This window comes from Tachyglossus aculeatus, chromosome 13 (assembly GCF_015852505.1).
Source record: "Tachyglossus aculeatus isolate mTacAcu1 chromosome 13, mTacAcu1.pri, whole genome shotgun sequence".
Taxonomy (NCBI): Eukaryota; Metazoa; Chordata; class Mammalia; order Monotremata; family Tachyglossidae; genus Tachyglossus; species Tachyglossus aculeatus.
Genome location: NC_052078.1, coordinates 780295 through 801290, shown reverse-complemented (window position 1 = coordinate 801290; position 20996 = coordinate 780295).

Below are 20996 nucleotides of genomic sequence, written 5' to 3'. Positions count from 1 at the left end.
GGCAGCCCTTTGGGGGTGATTGTGATTGAGCAGAACCGCAAGTGGTCATTCCCATCCCCCAGGAGCACTCTAATCAATCAATCAGTCATATTTATTGAGCACTTACTATCTGCAGGGTATTGTACTAAGCACTGGGAGAACACAATACTACAGAATTAGCAAAATTTGCAGTCATGTTCCCTGTCCATAACGAGCTCACAGTCTAGAGGGGGAGATCAAGTGTGATTTTGTTTTATCAGTGTCTCAGCCCATAAAGAATAGTCATATGAATTTCATCAAGAAATTAAAACCAGCAGCTTCTCATCCTCCATGAATTAGACAGAAAGGCCAACATGAGATAAATTACTCCTCCCACCAGGAAAGCCCGACTGCGATCAATCGCTTGGGCAACGGCCTTAATCCGTGCCGAGGGCGGGCAGGAGGGCAATTTGGACCAAGGCCTCTTGGGAAGAAACCAAACTTTCTGCCTGCCAGAACCTGCTTCCCAGCCGGGAGCTAAACTAGATTGTTCACTCCTGGATTTCACCATGCTGTTTCCTGGTGAAACACCACTGGCACCTGGCCGTCCTCCATCCCCTTGGGTACCTGCCCCTTGCCCTCAATCAATCAATCAATCAATCAATCGTATTTATTGAGTGCTTACTATGTGCAGAGCACTGTACTAAGCGCTTGGGAAGTACAAATTGGCATCACATAGAGACAGTCCCTACCCAACAGTGGGCTCACAGTCTAAAAGGGGGAGACAGAGAACAGAACCAAACATACCAACAAAATAAAATAAGTAGGATAGAAATGTACAAGTAAAATAAATAAATAAATAAATAAATAGAGTAATAAATATGTACAACCATATATACATATATACAGGTGCTGTGGGGAAGGGAAGGAGGTAAGACGGGGGGGTGGAGAGGGGGACGAGGGGGAGAGGAAAGAAGGGGCTCAGTCTGGGAAGGCCTCCTGGAGGAGGTGAGCTCTCAGCAGGGCCTTGAAGGGAGGAAGAGAGCTAGCTTGGCGGATGGGCAGAGGGAGGGCATTCCAGGTCCGGGGGATGACGTGGGCCGGGGGTCGACGGCGGGACAGGCGAGAGCGAGGTACGGTGAGGAGATTAGCGGTGGAGGAGCGGAGGGTGCGGGCTGGGCAGTAGAAGGAGAGAAGGGAGGTGAGGTAGGAGGGGGCGAGGTGATGGAGAGCCTTGAAGCCCAGGGTGAGGAGTTTCTGTCTGATGCGCAGATTGATCGGTAGCCATTGGAGGTTTTTGAGGAGGGGAGTAATATGTCCAGAGCGTTTCTGGACAAAGATAATCCGGGCAGCAGCATGAAGTATGGATTGAAGTGGAGAGAGACACGAGGATGGGAGATCAGAGAGAAGGCTAGTGCAGTAGTCCAGACGGGATAGGATGAGAGCTTGAATTAGCAGGGTAGCGGTTTGGATGGAGAGGAAAGGGCGGATCTTGGCAATGTTGCGGAGCTGAGACCGGCAGGTTTTGGTGACAGCTTGGATGTGAGGGGTGAATGAGAGAGCGGAGTCGAGGATGACACCAAGGTTGCGGGCTTGTGAGACGGGAAGGATGGTAGTGCCGTCAACAGAGATGGGAAAGTCAGGGGGAGGACAAGGTTTGGGAGGGAAGACAAGGAGCTCAGTCTTTGACATGTTGAGCTTTAGGTGGCGGGCGGACATCCAGATGGAGATGTCCTGAAGGCAGGAGGAGATGCGAGCCTGGAGGGAGGGGGAGAGGGCAGGGGCAGAGATGTAGATCTGGGTGTCATCGGCGTAGAGATGATAGTTGAAGCCGTGGGAGCGAATGAGGTCACCAAGGGAGTGAGTGTAGATTGAGAACAGAAGGGGACCAAGCACTGAACCTTGGGGAACCCCCAGAGTAAGAGGATGGGAGGGGGAGGAGGAGCCTGCAAAAGAGACTGAGAAAGGATGACCGGAGAGATAAGAGGAGAACCAGGAGAGGACGGAGTCTGTGAAGCCAAGGTCAGATAACGTGTTGAGGAGAAGGGGGTGGTCCACAGTGTCAAAGGCAGCTGAGAGGTCGAGGAGGATTAGGACAGAGTATGAGCCGTTGGATTTGGCAAGCAGGAGGTCGTTGGTGACCTTTGAGAGCGCAGTTTCCATGGAATGAAGGGGACGGAAGCCAGACTGGAGGGGGTCGAGGAGAGAGTTGTTGTTGAGGAATTCTAGGCAGCGCGTGTAGACAACTCGTTCAAGGAGTTTGGAAAGGAATGGTAGGAGGGATATGGGACGATAACTAGAAGGTGAGGTGGGGTCAAGAGAGGGTTTTTTTAGGATGGGAGAGACATGGGCATGTTTGAAGGCAGAGGGGAAGAAACCAGTGGAGAGTGAGCGGTTGAAGATGGAAGTTAAGGAGGGGAGAAGGGATGGAGCGAGAGATTTCATAAGATGAGAGGGAATGGGGTCAGAAGCACAGGTGGCCGGAGTAGCACTTGAGAGGAGGGAGGAGAGTTCCTCTGAGGATACCGCTGGGAAGGATGGGAGAGTAGCAGAGAGTGTTGAGAGCCGGGGGGTTGGAGAAAGGGGGGAAGAGACTTTGGGGAGGTCGGACCTGATGGATTGAATTTTGTTAATGAAGTAGGAGGCCAGATCGTTGGGGGTGAGGGAAGGAGGAGGGGGAGGAACCGGGGGCCTGAGAAGGGAGTTGAATGTACGGAAGAGCTGGCGGGGGTGATGGGCAGGGGTGTCAATAAGGGAGGAGAAATAGTTTTGTCTGGCAGAAGAGAGGGCTGAGTTAAGGCAGGAAAGGATAAACTTGAAGTGAACGAGGTTAGCATGGTGTTTAGACTTTCGCCAGCAGCGTTCGGCAGCTCGAGCATAAGAGCGAAGGAGGTGGACAGTGGCAGTGATCCAGGGCTGTGGGTTAGTGGTGCGAGAGCGGCGAAGGGAAAGGGGAGCGAGCGAGTCTAGCTGAGTAGAAAGGGTAGAGTTGAGAGCAGTAATCTGATCATCAAGACTGGGTAGAGAGGAGAGGGCAGCGAGGTGGGGTGTGAGGTGCTCCGAAAGATGGGTGGGGTCCAGAGAGCGGAGATCTGTGTGAGGGAGTAATACGGATTTACAGGGGAAAGGAGTGTGAGTGAGGAGGCAGGTGAGAAGATTATGATCAGAGAGAGGGATCACAGAGTTGGTGAGGGTGGACACAGTGCAGTGGTAGGAGATGATGAGGTCGAGGGTATGACCAAGTTGGTGAGTGCGCGAGGTGGGGTTGAGGAAGAGGTTGGCAGTGTCAAGGAGAGATAGAAGGCGGGTGGCAGAGGAGTCGTTAGGGATATCCATGTGGATATTGAAGTCTCCGAGGATCAGAGTGGGCATGGAGAAGGAGAGAAGGAATGTGAGGAAGGGGTCAAAGTCGTTAAAGAAGTTTGAAGTGGGGCCCGGAGGGCGGTAGATGACGGCTACAAGAATCTGGAGGGGGTGGTAGAGGCGAATAATGTGGGCTTCAAAGGAAGGGAAGGAAAGGGAAGGGGGAGGAGGGATAGTGCGAAAGCGACATTGGGGGGCGAGAAGGAAACCGACACCTCCTCCTTTTCCGGTGAGTCTGGGGGAGTGGGAGAAGAAGAGGCCTGCACTGCAGAGAGCAGCAGAAGAGACCGTGTCGTCCGGCGACAGCCATGTTTCAGTTAGGGCGAGGAGGAGTAGAGAACTGGAAAGGAAAAGGTCCAGGATGAAAGGGATCTTACTTAAAACGGAGCGGGGGTTCCAGAGGCCACACTTGGCATCAGCTGTCGAGGGTGGGGAGGGAGGGGGAAGGGTGCGAGGGGTGGGGAGGGTTTGGATTGGGATGAGTTGGCGGGGGCCTGGGCGCGGAGAGTGGGAAGGGGGGTTGCGATGGGAAAGGAGAACTGGGATGGGGTGGGGGCGGGGAGAAGGGGAGGAGGGGGGCCGGGAGGGAGAAGCGGAGGACCTGCGCTGGTACAGAGGAATCCTTGGTAGGGGTTGAGGGGGAGCGGTCTTGGTGGGTGAGAGGGAGGGAAACAGCTGGGTGGGAGAGGGGAAGGGGAAGGTGAGGAATGGGAATGGCAGTTGGGAGCAAGGGAACTGAAAGGGAACTCACCCTCTCCCCACCCCCAACCCCGGCTGACACCCAGGATAAATGACTCCAGTGACCCAGAAGCAAAACCACAACATGAACAAGACCACGGGCTCACCAACTGGCCTTCAACAGAGCCTGCTGGGCACCTCGGAGGTAAAGTCAGTCAATCATATTTATTGAGCACTTACTGTGTGCAGAGCACTGTATTTAGATCTTGGGAGAGTAGACTGTAACTATATAGCAGATACATTTCCTGTTCACACAGAGTTTACAGTTTAGAGGGAGCCTGGAAGGGGGTGAGAGGAGACATGGTCCCTGCCCTTGGGGGATACCAGTATGAAGTGGGAGACAGGACATACACATGTGCATGCTCACACACATACACTCACACAAACACACACACATTATGCTGGGCACTAAGAAGGAACAGCAGGAAGAGTCATGATTCCTGTCCTCAAGGCGCTACCAAACAGATGACTTGTACTTCCCAAGCGCTTAGTACAGTGCTCTGAATACTGGAAGTGCTCAATAAATACGATTGAATGAATGAATGAATGAATGATGGGAAGACAGGACATCCATCAATCAATTTGTTGGGGTAACTGGGGTGTTCACTCATTCATTCAATCATATTTATTGAGCGCTTACTGTGTACAGAGCATAAAGCCTACCTAGCTCCCTCAGACCAGAGTTCTCAGATCTGCATCCTTCCCACTCCACCCAGTTGGATCTGGAATACCAGCTAGCCCATCCCCTTCAATTAATCAATCAATCAGAGAATTTACTGTGTGCAGAGCACTGTAATAAGCACTTGGAAGAGTACAATATAACACATTTGATAGGTATGTTCTCTGCCCACAAGGAATTTATAGTCTAGAAGGGGAGACAGACATTAAAATAAATTACAAGCATGGATATAATTCAGTCAATTGTATTTACTGAGCATGTACTGTGTTCCGAGCATTGTACTAAGCACTGGGAAGAGTACAATTCATTAATGTAGTATTTATTCATTCAATAGTATTCATTGAGCACTTACCGTATGCAGAGCACTGTACTAATTGCTTGGAAAGTACAATTCGGCAACAGATAGAGACAATCCCTGCCCAAAAATGGGCTCACAATCTAGAAGGGGGAGACAGACAAAAAAACAAGTAGACAGACAACAAAATAAGTAGACAGGCAGCAAAACTAGTAGACAATAGACACAAAAAGGTAATAATTGTGGTATTTGTTAAGTGCTTACTACGTGCCAGGCACTGTACTAAGTGCTGGGGTGGATACAAGCAAATCAGATTGGACACAGTCCCTGTCCCTTCTGGGGCTCACAGTCTTAATCCCCATTTTACAGATGAGGTAGCTAAGGTACAGAGAAATGAAATGACTTGCCCAAGGCCACACAGCAGATAAGGGGCAGAGTCTGGATTAGAACCCATGGTCTGAGGAGGAGGAGGAGGAGGAGAAGAAGAAGAGAAGCTTATCCCCATTGAATGTATAGTGGTACTGAGGCCCTGGGAAGATAAGTGACAGAAGAGCAGGGACAGAGGTGGAAGCAGCGTAGCTCAGTGGAAAGAGCACGGGCTGTGGAGTCAGAGGTCATGGGTTCAAATCCCGGCTCTGCCAACTGTCAGCTGTGTGACTTTGGGCAAGTCACTTCACTTCTCTGTGCCTGTTACCTCATCCGTAAAATGGGGATTAAAACTGTGAGCTCCCCGTGGGACAACCTGATCACCTTGTAACCTCCCCAGCACTTAGAACAGTGCTTTGCACATAGTAAGCGCTTAACAAATATCATCATCATCATCATCATCAGAACCTGGATCTCCTGACCTTAGAGTCATAGAGGTTAAGTGACTTGGCCAAAGTCATGCAGCAGGCCGGGGCAGAGCTGGGATTAGAACTCAAGTCTCTCAACTCCCAGCCCTTGCAATGTTCTACTCATCACCTGGGGGTTGGCTAAGGGGTCGGTTTCCCTTTGTGATAAGTCCCAGATGCAGACTGATTCTCCAACTCATGAGCAAGTTCTACCCAACGAGACGAAGAATCAGTCCAGTGACCTCTTAGCCAAACCACTGAAAAGGATAAAATAACAAAAGGAAAATGTAATATCCCCCTCTTGCCCTCCTTGGAGATGGCTATTAGTAGTGTCATTAGCAGGGATTGACAGGCAATTCAGACAAGGATGTGTCATGAAGTTGGGGTGGGGGTGGGGGGACAGAATAATGATTAATCACAGCAAATACCTTTTCGAAATGGAACCTGGGACAAGGACAGCCGCCTGAATACACGTGTGAATGTGATTCTTTTTTTCCCTTTGAACGAAAATGGCTTGCAGAGGGCAAAAATGGTCTGGAACTCGGAAATTGAGAAAATATTGATGAAAATTCTATCTCCGGAATGTCTCCGCATGGAAAGAAGGACTGAGCCGAGGGGGACGAGAGAACTTGGTGTTGGATGGGGAGATGGAATTTCTGCAGGCAGGCAAGGAGCGGAAAGAGGAAATACAAAACAAAATGGATCGTTACTGTAATGTGAAATTGAGCAAAGCGTCCAAGAGAAGGGCAATGGCAGGATTCTAACCCTGGGGAATCGGGATCATTTCAGTCTTCTCCTTTAATCAGGGAGCCAGCCTTCAACCATTCCATTCAGAATAAACAGAAAACCAATGCTGGTTATTTTCACTACCTGTATAGGTGGACTACATGTGGAGCAGTGTGGAGGAGAGGCAACTGTGCGGGCATAAGAGGGAAACCCTTCCCAGCAGCCTCTGGGGTCACTTGAGCATGTGGGAGGATGGGGGTAATACCCTCTTCCCAACAAGGGGGTCCAGAGGCAGGAAAAAAGCCCAATATTATTCACTCAGTAGACACACGCACACACTTGCACACACACAAGGACCACTGTCCAATGTAAGGCTGATAGAAAAGCCAGTGTGGATCATTTGATTTCACAATCTTCTAGAAGTTCTTCCTCTTGTCTACCCTAAATACCACCCCCCCAGCTTCAGTTTGCTTCCCATTGTCCTGATCCTAGAGAGGAGACCCCACCACCACCCAACCTCCCAAGGTCCATGTTTAGCTCGAGCCTGGAATCCCCTTAACCTTCCCTTCCTCCGAGTGGCCCGTTTCTCCCTATTCCCAAACATTTCTCTTCCCAACTCCCTGGGCCTAGGGGCCAGGTGTCTGGGGGAGGGGGATAGGTGGGGGAATACAACACTAATGCTTTCAGCATCCCATTCTTGAAGGGTCAGTCAGTCAGTGGTCAATTTTTTTTATTGAGCATCTACTGTGTGCAGAGCGCTATACTAAGCACTTGGGAGAGTACAATATAACAATGTAGCAGACACATTCCCCATCCACAACGAGCTTACAGTCTAGAGGGGGAAACAGACATTAACATAAATACATAAAATTACACATATGGACATAAGTGCTGTAGGGTGGGAGGGGGGATGAATAAAGGGTGCAGAGAAGCAGCGTGGCTCAGTGGAAAGAGCACAGGCTTTGGAGTCAGAGGTCAGAGGTTCAAATCCTGGCTCCGCCAGTTGTCAGCTGTGTGACTTCCGGCGAGTCACTTCACTTCTCCTCCAACTTGTACTTCCCAAGCGCTTAGTACAGTGCTCTGCACACAGTAAGCGCTCAATAAATACGATTGATTGATTGATTGATTGATTGATTCTCCGGGCCTCAGTTCCCTCATCTGTAAAATGGGGATGAAGACTGTGAGCCCCCCGTGGGACAACCCGATCACCTTGTAACCTCCCCAGCGCTTAGAACAGTGCTTTGCACATAGTAAGTGCTTAACAAATGCCATTATTATTATTAAGTCAGGGCGACACAGAAGGGAATGGGAGAAGAGGACTGGAAGGCTTAGTCCGGGAAGGCCTCTTGGAGGAGATGGGGAATAGAAACGGGATACACACCCCCAGCCCCTTCTCCAGGGGAGCCTAAGGCCGGTACCGGGCAGGAGGAGGTTTGGGGCGGGGGTCGAGGCGAGGCAGGGAGGCGAGGTAATGCCAGGCTTGGGCGGGGCGAAGGGGGGCCGAAGGGGAGAGCTGTAAAGCTATAAATAATTCGGGCTCCACTGCCCTTTACCTCCGGCGCCAAGCCGGGGCCGGGGAGGGGGGCAGCGGCGACGGCGGCCGGGATCAGCAAGGGAGGACCCTCCCCCCGGCCCCCCGCCCCAAGTCCACCAGCCCCGGCTGGGCCCCCTCCTCCCCCATTCGCCCACCTCGTTCGGGCCAGCCCCCACCCCCGCTTCTTTAGCCTGGCTGGACGGAGTTGTCTGCGGGCCGGGGCGGTGCCAGGGGGCACTGGGGAGGGGTCGCCTCTTCTCCATCAGCCCCGGTGCCCGGAGGGGGAAGGGGAGGGGGTCAGGGGACGGGAGACGCGGCGACCGAGCGCCAGGTGCGGGCCCCGGGCGTGATGGAGGGGCGGGCACGGCGGGCCGGGCCAGGCAGGACCAGAGGGGGGTGGTCCCCGACCCTCGGACCACCCCCCTTCCTCCTCCTTCTCCTCCCCCCCGGACCCCTGCGCCTGCCGCCGCCGCTGTTGCCACTGCTGCTGCTCCTGCAGGTGAGTTGGGGGCGGGTCGGGGGTCGTGGGCAACGGCCTCTGACCCCCCTCGCCGCAGGCAGCTCGGCCTTGGCGTGGCGGGAACGGCCGGACAGTTTCTCTGGGTCCTGGTGGCTGGCCATGGACCCCCTCCCATCCCAACCCCCGACCCCAAACAGAAGGGGGACGTACATAGCGCTGGACTACCTGGGGGCAGGGGGAGAGGGGCTTGAAGGGGAAATAGGGGCCCCCACGGGGGCGTGAGCACAGGATCCGACCCCACCAGGGAAAACACCGGTGAGTCCACAAGGGGTTGGGGAGATCCGTGGATGAGGGTCTGTCCTGGGTCACTGGGGAAGTCGGGGAAGGAGAGGGGAGAGTCGGGGGGGGTGGGGGGAAGCGGGGTTGGACGGTCCGTGTTGGAAGTGGGGAAGGGAGAGTTATGGGTGCTGGGTGGTCCGTGCTGGCTCACTGGGGAGAGGTAAGGATGGAGAGGGGCGAGTCAGGGGTGTTGGATGGTCTGGCTTGCGTCATTGGGAGGGAGTCAGGGATGGAGAGAGGAGTCAGGGATGTTGGATGGTCTGTGCTGCGTCACTGGGAGAGGGTCAGGGATGTTGGATGGTCTGCAAGGAGAGTCAAGGATGTTGGGTGGTCTACAAGGAAAGAGAGTCAAGGAGGTAAAAGAGAAAAGATTTCCAGGTGTTCACTGCACCCACTACTGCACTGCTCAACCTCTCTGATTCGTCCATGCAAACCTTATGCCTGTACCACACTCTGGACACTCCCAACCCACCGTCAAATTCACCAGACCCCAGCTCTCCCAGCTTAAAATTCATCAGACCCTCCTTCAAAACCTCCTGAAATCTCACCCCGTTCAGTAAACCCTTCCCAATTAAAGTCTCATTCGGCTTCAACCATTCCATTCACAAGAAATAGAAAACCAATGCTGGTTTCTTTGCATTATCTGCAGTGCTGGATTATGTGCAGAGCAGTGTGGAGGAAAGGCAATTGCCCAGGCATCACTATCATCATAATAATAATGAATGAATGAAGTGCTTACTGTGTCAGTCACTGTTGTAAGTGCTGGGGTAGATACAAAGTTAATCAGGTTGGACACAGTCCCTATCCCACGTAGGGTTCACATAGGGCTCATAGCCTTTGGCACATCAGTCCAACAGCCTTTCTCATCATAGCTGTATTTTTGGTGATATCCTATTCTCAGAACCTTATGCATATTTTCATTTGGAGTTTCATTTGCAGAATGACTTACTTATTCCGCTATGTCATCCAAATATACTTACCCTACTTCCAGTTACATCTTCTCACGCACACTCTTTGCAAATTGTTTTTGTCTGCCGCTCCCTTTATGCTGTACACTCCTTGAGTTTGACCTAGTGGATAGAGCATGGGCCTGGGAGTCGGAAGGACTTGGGTTCTAATCCCAGCTCCACCACTGTCTGCTGTGTGATCTTGAGCAAGTCCCTTAACTTCTCTGTGCCTCAGTTACCTCAACTATAAAGTGGGGATTAAGACTGTGAGCCCCATGTGGGACAGGGACTGTGTCCTATCCGATTAGCTTGTATCTACCCCCGCACTTAGTACAGTGCCTGGAACACAATAAGTGCTTAACAAATACCACAATTATTATTATTATTATTGAGGGCAGGGACTGTGTTTTTGAATCTGTTTTACTCTTGTAACAACTCATTTGAGAGGTGTTTTTGTTTGCTGTGGAGGGAAAGGGCCACTATTGAAGGTTTCTGAGGAGAAGGGTGAGGGGTGATGAGTGATATTTCAAGAAAACCATTTGCACGGTAGTGGGACTACAGATTGTATTAGACTGAGAACTCATAGTTATAATTGTACAAGATGAGACAGCAGTGTGGCCTAGTGAAAAGACCACAGACCTGGAAGTCACAGGCCTGGGGGTCTAATTCCGACTCCAGCATTTGTCTGCTGTGTGACCTTAGGCAAGTCGCTTAACTTCTCTGTACCTCAGTTACCTCGTATATGAAATGGGGATTAAGACTGTGAGCCCTGTGTGGGACAGGGACTCTGTCCAACCTAATTATCTTGTTTCTACCCCAGCACTTTGTACAGTGCCTGGCACTTAGTAAGCCTTAACAAATAATATAAAAAAGTCGAGATCCACTCGTTTATAAACTCCTTAAAGGCTGAAATCATGTCTATCAACTCTAAGCACGTAGTACAGTGCTCTGCACATAGTAAGTGCTCAATAAATACCATTGATTGATTGATTACCATGTGCAGAGCCCTGAAGTAAGCATGGGAAAGAATATATGGGTGGGAATTGATTGACAATGGGAGAGAGAGAATGAATGGTGGTTAATCAGTGTTTCTACAGTAATCTAGACTGTCAGCCCAGGGACAATGTCTAGTTCTCATATATATAGATACGTAACTATGTATATATACATATATATGTTAGTACAGAGTTTTGCACAAAGTAAGCCTTTAATAAATAGTATTACTGCTGCTACATGTGGCCAGAATTCAAATGAGATTCTCCAAAGCACTTACATACATATCCATAATTTATTTGACTGTCTCTCACCATTTAGAATGTCACCTCCTTATGGGCAGGGAACATGTCTACCAACTCTATTGCACTCTCCCAAGCACTTAGTACATTGCCCTGCACACAGTGCTCAATAAATATGAATGATTGATTGATTAAGTAGTGTAGTGGCTGCTTTGGGGAGGGGTTGCGGGGGAAGGGGCAGGTCCTATGAAGAACTGGCAGGACTTGGGAGTTGATTGAGTGTAAGAGTTGAAAGACAGCAGGGAGAAGTCAAGGGTGACACCGATGATTTAGACTAGGCAGGGAGGAGATGGTGGCATGACTGAAGGAGACAGGATGTTAGGAGGAAGAGCAGATTTAGCATGGCTTTCAAGCCAATTTCCCATGAATGCCCTACAGGCTAGGGGGGATCTAGACTCAGGCTGAGGAAGGGACAGGCTCAGTGAAGCCCGGGAAGGCAGGCACTTTTGCTTGGGTTCCGGGCAGCATTTCACTGGGTGGGTATGAATGGCTGAAAAGGGTCCATGTTCTAAGTGGAGACATTCTGACCAGGTTCCAGACTGAGATAGTTGCGCTGCCTGGCAGATCACATGATGCGATGCCCTCTCCCTAGCCCCCAAACTGAGCCCTGCTGGCTTCTCACTGACTAATGCTTGGCAGAAGCCCAACTGGTGTTGAATCAGCACCTACTGTGTGCCAAGTGCTGTGCTGAGAGCTGGAATGGATACAACAGAATCAAATAATCAATCAATTAATGGTATTTTTTGAGCAGTTACTGTGTGTAGAACATTGCTCTAAGCATTTGAGAGAGTATAACACAATATTGTTGGTAGACTACAATAGAGTTGGTAGGCAGGATCCCAGCTCTCAAAGAGCTTACAATCTAGTCGGGAAGACATACTTGAAAAGAAATTACCAATAGGGAAAATTCATTCAATCATATTTATGGAGCACTTACTGTGTGCAGAGCACTGTACTAAGCACTTGACTGAGTATAAGGACATGGACATAAGTGCTATGGGGCTGGGGATTTGGGGATCGGGGGGAGTCTCAAAGTGCTTAAAGGGAACTGACCCGAGTGCACGGGTGACACAAAGAGGAGGGTCAATAGGGTGGGGAGATGATCACATGCAGTCCTTGTCCCCAACAGGGCTCATGATCTCACAAGGGAGGGAGAGAGGGCAGGGACCTTATCTCCATTGTACAGATGAGGAAACTGAGGCCCAGAGTGGGTGAATGCCTTTCCTTAGGTCCCACTGCAGGCTGGCTCTGGAAGCAGGCAGGACCCCCGGTGGGTGAATGCATGGAGAAAGAGAGCAAAAGAGTGGATCTCACCTGCTAGAGAGGTTTGAGTGGAAACAATAAAATAGGGACAACCACGCCAACAGGGCCAGCCCCTGCCTCAGTGGTTTCTCTGAGCCTGATTGGGCTGAGGAAACTCACACCTAGATAATAATAATCAATGTGATATTTGTTAAGCGCATACTATGGGCCAAGCACTGTGCTAAGCCCTGGGGTAGATACAAGATAATCAGGTTGGACACATAACCTGTGCTACATAGTGTTCACAGTTTTAATCCCCATTATACAGATGAGGGAACTGAGGCCCAGAGAGGTGAAGTGACTTGCCCAGGGTCACACAGCAGATAAGTGGTGGAACTCGGATTAGAACCCAGGTCCTTTTTTTGTCACTATGCCTGGCACCCTCACACACTACGGCACACTGTGTTTGTTTCGGGTTCTGAATTCTCCATTGTCTAGGGGTTCCGAGAGTGGGTCAGAGGGAGGGGAAACAGGGGAGTGGGCAGCACTTTGGCCCAACCCACCCCTGGCTCCTGCTGAGAGAGTAGGGAGAGCCAGGACAGCTGGAGAATGGCATCTGGGTGGAGGGCTAGGGAGGAGGGGAGTGCGGAAGGAAGGGGGATTAGAGTTTGTTCTTTGCCACTGGGTGGGGGGAGGAGCTACTACCAGGAACCGGGGTGACCTTGGCAGGAGCCGGAAAGCCGGCCACTGGGAGAAGGAACTGGAGGTACTTCTGGTGGCTTCCCGAGTTCCCTCCAGCCGAGAGAGAGAGAGAAAAAGACAGACAGAGAGAGAGACAGAGACAGAGGGTCTAAATAAAGAGCAGCCAAGGGAGGGGGGAGAGATGGAAGAGACAAGCAGGAGGAGAGGGGGAAGAGGGGTAGTGGCAGAGGAAAAGGCGGGGATGGGGAAGGGAGGAGAGGAGGAGAGAGCAGAAGGAGGGGAGCAGGAAGAGGGTGGGGGGGCCAGTCAGTTCCTTCTGGACCATGGGAAGGGGGTTGGAGTTCAGAAGGGCAGTGAGCACATGATTCCTCAAGTGCTTAGTGCAGTACTCTACACACAGTAAGTGCTCAGTAAATACCACTGACTGACTGATTGAGTTCTCTCAGCATCCTCTTGTCCCTTTCAGAGATAGGGCAGGCCTGGGCCAGACGGGCCCGAGGCCAACCCTTGGGGTGCAGCTCTGGGTCTGATGCTATTATTAGTAGTAGTGGTAGTATTAACATTGTATTTGTTAAGCTCTAAATGCCAAGCATGCTACTAAACCCTGGGGTAGTTAAAAGTTAATCAGGTTGCGCACAGTCTCTGTCCCACATAAGATTCACAGGAGGGAGAACAGCCTTTGAATCCCCATTTTACAGATAAGGAAACTGAGTTGCAGAGAAGTCACATGACTTGCGCAAGGTCACTTAGCAGGCCAGTGGCAGAGCTGGGATTAGAATCCAGATCCTCTGACTCCCAGGTTTGGGCTCTTTCCACTAGACCGTGTTGTTTCTCTATTTGATGTTTTCTGATCTGGAGGAAGGAAACAGACCAGTGGACCTGCCCCTTCCTTCCCAGAACTGGCCAGCGCCCACAGCCAGAATTCCCACCTAAGGTACTAGTGACCCCTCATACTTAGAGAAGCAGTGTGGCCTAGTGGATACAGCATGAGCCTGGGAGTCAGACATAATAATAATAATAACATTTATTACGTGCTTACTATGTGCAAAGCGCTGTTCTAAGCACTGGGGAGGTTACAAGGTGATCAGGTTTTCCCACTGGGGGCTCACAGTCTTAATCCCCATTTTACAGATGAGGGAACTGAGGCACAGAGAAGTGAAGTGACTTGCCCAAAGTCACACAGCTGACAATTGGTGGAGCTGGGACTAGAACCCATGACCTCTGACTCACAAACCCGGGCTATTTCCACTGAGCCACGCTGCTTCTCATAAGACATGAGTTCTAATTCTGGCTCCACTACATATCTGCTTGTGGCCTTGGACAAGTCGCTTCACTTCTCTGTGCCTCAGTTACCTCATCTGGAAAATGGGGATAAAAGCTGTGAGCCACATGTGGGACAGGGATTGTGTTTAACTTGATTAGCTTGTAACTACCCCAGCTCTTTGAACTATGTGTGGTACACAGTAAGCACTTAACAAATACCACAATTATTATTATTATTATTGATTGTGGTATTTGTTAATCGCTTACAATGTGCCAGGTGCTGTACTAAGCGCTGGGGTGGATACAAGCAAACTGGGTTGGACACAGTCCCTGTCCCACAGTGGGCTCACAGTCTCAATCCCCATTTTATAGATGAGGTAACTGAGGTCCAGAGAAGTTAAGTGACTTGCCCAAGATCACACAGCAGACAATAATAATAATGGCATTTATTAATCACTTACTATGTGCAAAGCACGGTTCTAAGCACTAGGGAGGTTACAAGGTGATCAAGTTGACCCACATGGGGCTCATAAGTCTTCATCCCCATTTTACAGATGAGGTCACTGAGGCACAGAGAAGTTAAGTGACTTGCCCGAAGTCACACAGCTGACAATTGGCAGAGTCGGGATTTGAACCCATGACCTCTGACTCCAAAGTCCGTGCTCTTTCCACTGAGCCACGCTTGGAGCTGGAATTAGAGCCCACCTCTTTCTGAAGCCCAGGCCCGTGCTCTGTCCACTGTTCCATGCTCCAAGGCCTGCCCCTGGAATTGCGGAGTTTACAAAACAATAACAGTAAATACTTAGTAAATCTTATTGTTGTTGTTATTATTACCACCCAGGTAACGACTAGTGGGGCCGGGAAAAGGCCCCGAATGCCCGGTCCGGCAGCCGTGCCCTCGGGCTGGCATTAGGGGCGGCCCCGCGGGGGTGATTTGCCGGAGCCGCCGGGAGGCACGGGCGGAGAGGCTGGCTGTTTCCATGGCAACCGCCGGGCGCGCGGCGGAGGCACGGTCCGGCACAAAGGGGAAGGGCGGGCAGGGAGACGCTCCGCCCCCTGCCGGCCGATCCAGGAACAGCTACGAGCGGACGCTTTGCCCTCCCCCTCCTTCACTCTCTGGAAACTGGTCCCCTAGACTAAACTTTTCCAAAATCAATCGATCAACCAAAAGCATTTATTGAGCTCTTACTGTGTGCAGAGCACTGAAATAATAATAGTAATAATAATGATGATGGCATTTGTTAAGCGCTTACTATGTGCAAAGCACTGTTCTAAGCGCTGGGGAGGATACAAGGTGATCAGGTTGTCCCTCGGGGGGCACACAGTCTTAATCCCCATTTTACAGATGAGGTCACTGAGGCACAGAGAAGTTAAGTGACTTGCCCAAGGTCACACAGCTGACAATTGGCAGAGCCGGGATTTGAACCCATGACCTCTGACTCACAAGCCCGTGCTCCGTCCATTAAGCCACGCTGCTTCTCTACTACTACTGTACTAACTCTGCTGTATTGTATTATCCCAACCAGTGCTTACAGTGCTCTTACAGTACATTGCTCTGCACACAGTAAGCGTTCAGTAAATATGATCAATCAAGTGTATTCATTCATTGATTGACTGAGGCACAGAGAAGTTAAGTGACTTGCCCAACATCTAACACAGCAGTCAATAGGCATCATACACAGTCCCTCTAGACTGGGAGCTTGTTGTGGGCAGGGAATGTCACTGTTCATTGTTGTAGTGTACTCTCCCAAGCGCTTAGTACAGTGCTTTCCCCATAATAAGCACTCTATAAATATGATTGAATGAATGAATGAATTGGCAGATCTGGGATTAGAACCCAGGTCCTCTGACTCCCAGGTGCAGCCTCCTTCCTTTAAGCCACAAAGGGCAGGGTCAGCCCAGCTAGAAACCTCCGGGATACAGGTATCCCCTTGAGAGCAGGGACTCGTGGTTGTTGCTTCTGGCGTGCTCTCCTAAGCGCTGAGCACAGTACCCGGCACCTAGTAAGCTCTCAGTCCATGCCAGTGATGGGGATGATGGTCAGGATGGACAGGTGTGGTTGGCGGACAGAGGGCCAGACAGGTGGAAAGCGAGACAGGATGTCAAACAGTGGAGTTTGGGACGACCAATGGGCAAACAGGAACCAGTGGAAGGACCATGCCTAGGAGAGAATGGTAAATGTCTGTCCAGGCCGGGCAGGGCCTGAGAACTGGAACTAATAATCATAATGATCAGCCTGGTAATCACACCTTGAAGTGGTTTAATGTGTTTAATTTCCCAAAGCCTCTTCATATCGGTGATCTCATATTCTCCTCACAGCATCTCTGGGAGAGAGGGATTATTCTTCCCCTTGGATGGGCTCAGAGAGATTTAATAATAATTATTATTATTATAAGAATAATTGTGGTGATGGTTATGTGTTTACTAGTTGCCAAGCACTATACTAAACCCCAGGGTTGACACGCTAATCGAGTCGGACACAGTCCCTGTCCCACATGGGACTTCCAGTCTAAGGGGGAGTTGGAAAGGGGAAGGGGAATTGGTATTTAATCCCCATTTTGCAGAGGAAACTGCGGCCCCAAGAGGTTTAGTGACTTACCCGAGATCACACAGCAGGCTAGTGGCAGTATAGACTCGCACCTGCATTTCCCGACTCCAAGTCCCATGTTCTTTCCACTGGGCCCTGTTGCCTCCCTGCCCTAATTGTGACTCATGATCTTGGACAAAAGAAGGGCAGGGGGAAGGGCAAAGGGATCCCCCCACCCCCGGAGTTGTGCAGTGGGGGTGGAATGGGTGGCTGGACGGGCCTGCGTATGCCCCTAGGGCCTCGGACAAACCACACAGTTTGGGAAAATGGGGCCGCCGCCGTGATATTCGGCCCCTTTCAGTATGCGAACACCTCGTGTAACCTGGGACCACATATTTAAGTGGCCAGAAAATGCAGCCCAGGTCCAGCAGGGAAATAGAGCCCATCCGCCTTCTGACCACCTACTACTAATAATAATGATGATGGCATTTATTAAGCACTTACTATGTGCAAAGCCCTGTTCTAAGCACTGGGGAGGTTGCAAAGTGATCAGGTTGTCCCATGGGGGGCTCACAGTCTTAATCCCCATTTTACAGACCAGGTAACTGAGGCCCAGAGAAGTTAAGTGACTTGCCCAAAGTCACACAGCTGAGAATTGGCGGAGCCGGGCTTTGAACCCATGACCTCTGACTCCAAAGCCCATACTCTTTCCACTGAGCCACGCTGCTTCTCATGCTACCAAGAGAGACAGATCTGTGGGGTAGGGGTTGGGGGAGCAGTTTCACGTCGGGGAGGCTGAGCAGGGAGCGTAGGGGTGTAAGAGCAGGGGGAAGTGAGGAGCCCCACTTGGTAGGGATCATGCTGGACCCCAGAGGGCATCAAGCCCCCTGAATGACAGGGTTGCCAAGTTAGGCCTCCTCCCAGTGCAGCATCTGGTCAGCATCTGGTCCCCTGACCCCTTCACCTCTTCCCCTTCTGCCTGGCCTCTGAAAACCTGTCCCATGACCCAGAGAGTCTCCTCTCAGTATTGTGGTTCCGTGCCATGCCCGGAGGATACCAGGGGTCACCGCAGGTGAAGAATCCCAATTCATCAGCAAAAATCTGGCAGTATCCCAGCAGCCCCTCCACTGCCAGGGCTGATTCTGACTGGCTTTGTGACCTTAAGCAAGGCACTTAACTTCTCTGGGCCTCAGTCCTGGCTAAAGGGGGAAAGACCTGATGGGAAGGGGATGGGGAGAAGAGGAATGCTGAAGGATATGTGGGAAAAACTTTACATATCACAGTCGTAAAATCTAATTTTTTTTGCTTGTTTGTGTGGTTTTTTATGGTATTTGTTAAGTGCTTTCTATGTGCCAGGCATGTACTAAACAATGGGGTAGATATGAGTTAATTAGGTTGAACACAGTCTGTGTCCAACAGGAGGGGTCACAGTCTTAAACCCCCATTTTACATGAGCGGTAACTGAGGCACAGAGATGTTAAGAGACTTGTCCAAGGTCACACAGCAGACAAGTGGAGGAACCGGGATTAGAAATGTTGCTACTCATTTGCTGTTTGTGAAGCGTGAATTCTGATTGGATGATGTGTGTGTGTGTGTGTGTGTGTGTTTCTCGCTGTGTGTGTGTGTCTCTCTCTCTCTCTGTGTCTCTGGCTCTTTGGCTCTCTTTTCTCTCGTGTCTACAGTTCCCTGGACAGTGTGAGACAGTGGAGGAGCTGCCCCTGCTGTCGGTGGTCCTAGAGCGGCACTGCCGAGCACTGTCCTCCCCAGCTGGCGTCTCAGGTACGGTCCCGCCCCTCCCCGCATCTGGCCCAGAGACCGTCTGGGGAGCCGGCTGGGGGTTCCGCAAATGGGAAGTTGGCTTTGCTGGCCCCCATCTGTGCTGTGGGGTGACCAGATTCCCCTTCAGGCATAGCAGCCCGGGATGTATGTGTGGTCACAGGATCCCCCCCACTGCCACCACCACAGCCATCACCACCACCACAGTCATCACCACTACCACCACCATCAATAACTACGGCATTTACAGTAGTTATTGTAAATAACTACTCCCCATCCCCTCCCCATCCCCCCGCCCTACCTCCTTCCCCTCCCCAAAGCACCTGTATATATGTTTGTACATATTTATTACTCTATTTATTTTACTTGCACATATTTACCATTCTATTTATTTTGTCAATGATGTGCATCTAGCTTTACTTCTATTTATTCTGATAACTTGACACATGACCACGTTTTGTTTTGTTGTCTGTCTCCCCCTTCTAGACTGTGAGCCCATTGTTGGGTAGAGACCGTCTCTATATGTTCCCAACTTGTACTTCTCAAGCGCTTAGTACAGTGCTCTGCACACAGTAAGCGCTCCATAAATACGAGTGAATGAATGAATTTACAGTATTGAACACAGTAGTGGGCACCTGCTGTGGGCAGAGCATAGTACCAGAGACCTGCTATGTGAAGAACACTGTACTGGGCACTTACTCTGTGCAGAGCACTGAACTGGATGCTTGGGGACATAGACCCAACCCTCAAGGAGCTTACAATCTAACAGGGGTCTCTGACTGGACTGGCCCTACCCTTTTCTTGGGCCCCGGGACCACTTCTGCAATTCCCTGTCCCACCCTCCCCCACCGGGGGGTGGGAGGGGGACAGAAGAGGTTCTGGCCCCCCAAAGGTGGGCTGCCACACACACTTGCCATTCTCCTAGAGCCTGGGCTGCATAGGAGACATTCTATTGTCTCTGGGGTTGCAACCACTCAATAATAACCCAAGTAATTTCTCCAGCCCTTCCCCTGACTCTTTTTTTAAGGTGATCCTCAAGTTCTCCCCACTTCCTGGGCCTGTCCCCCCAAAGAGGAGATTTACAAGGTCCCAATGGGAGAGTCAGGAGGGAAAGAGGGCTGCCCTTCCCAAGCTACCCACGGCCAGAAATTTGGGCCTCAGCCTTGGACAGGGTAACACAGACCGCACCACGTGTCTTGGCAGTTGGAGCTCCTCTGGCTAGCAGTGTTGATAATCAATAATAATAGTAATAATAATAGTAACTGTGGTATTTGTAAAGCACTTCCTCTATGCCTAGCACTATACTAAGTGCTGGGGTAGGTGCAATGTAATTGGATCAGACACAATCCCTGTCCCACATGGGGCTCAAGTGTGGCTCAGTGGAAAGAGCACGGGCTTTGGAGACAGAAGTCATGGGTTCAAATCCCAGCTCCGCCAATTGTCAGCTGTCTGACTTTGGGCAAGTTACTTAACTTTTGTGGACCTCAGTGACCTCATCTGTAAAATGGGGATTAAGACCGTGAGCCCCCCGTGGGACAACCTGATCACCTTGTAACCTCCCCAGCACTTAGAACAGTGCTTTGCACATAGTTAGTGCTTAATAAATGTTATTATTATTATTATTATTATTATTAATGGAGAGGGACAATTTCATCCCCATTTTACAGATAAGGAAACAGAGGCACAGGGAAGTAATAATAATAATAATAATAATGGCACCAAACCCAGGGGACTTTAGTGGTCTCTGATAAATGTTGTGTGACCCACCAAATTTAAATTAAAGCAGGCCCAGGTGGCTGGGGAGGAGACCTGATGGGGTCAATGGGGCGGAGAAGAGAGGAGGTGAGGCTCAGATAATAATTATGGTATTTGTTCAGTGCTTAGTATGTGCTGGGTAGTGTACTCAGATTGTGCAAGGGAAAGGCTCCAACCTCTGGGCTCCAGGCTCTGGACTCCAGGCTCCAGGTGTGAGGCCACCCTCCCCACCACTCTGGAGCTGGAACAGCAGAACCATCAGACCCTGGTGGGCATGGGGTCAGTCTTCCCCTGCCACAGGAGTAAGCGAGAGCCATCTTGGACACTTCTTTACCCCACCAGAGCCTGAAGGTCCAGACCCCCTTGTGGTTCCTGGGTGTCTGTCTAATGTAGCCATCCCCCAACCAGCATCCAGCCTGGCCTAAACTGTGTCCTGGGGGGGCCGGACAGGGAGTAGTCAGCATGGGAAGATAAAGTGGGAGTGGCAGAGAAGGGCTGGGGAAGCTAGGTGGGAGGAGAACAGGATGGGGAAGCCAACAAGGAGTGGGATGGCAGTCAGAGACC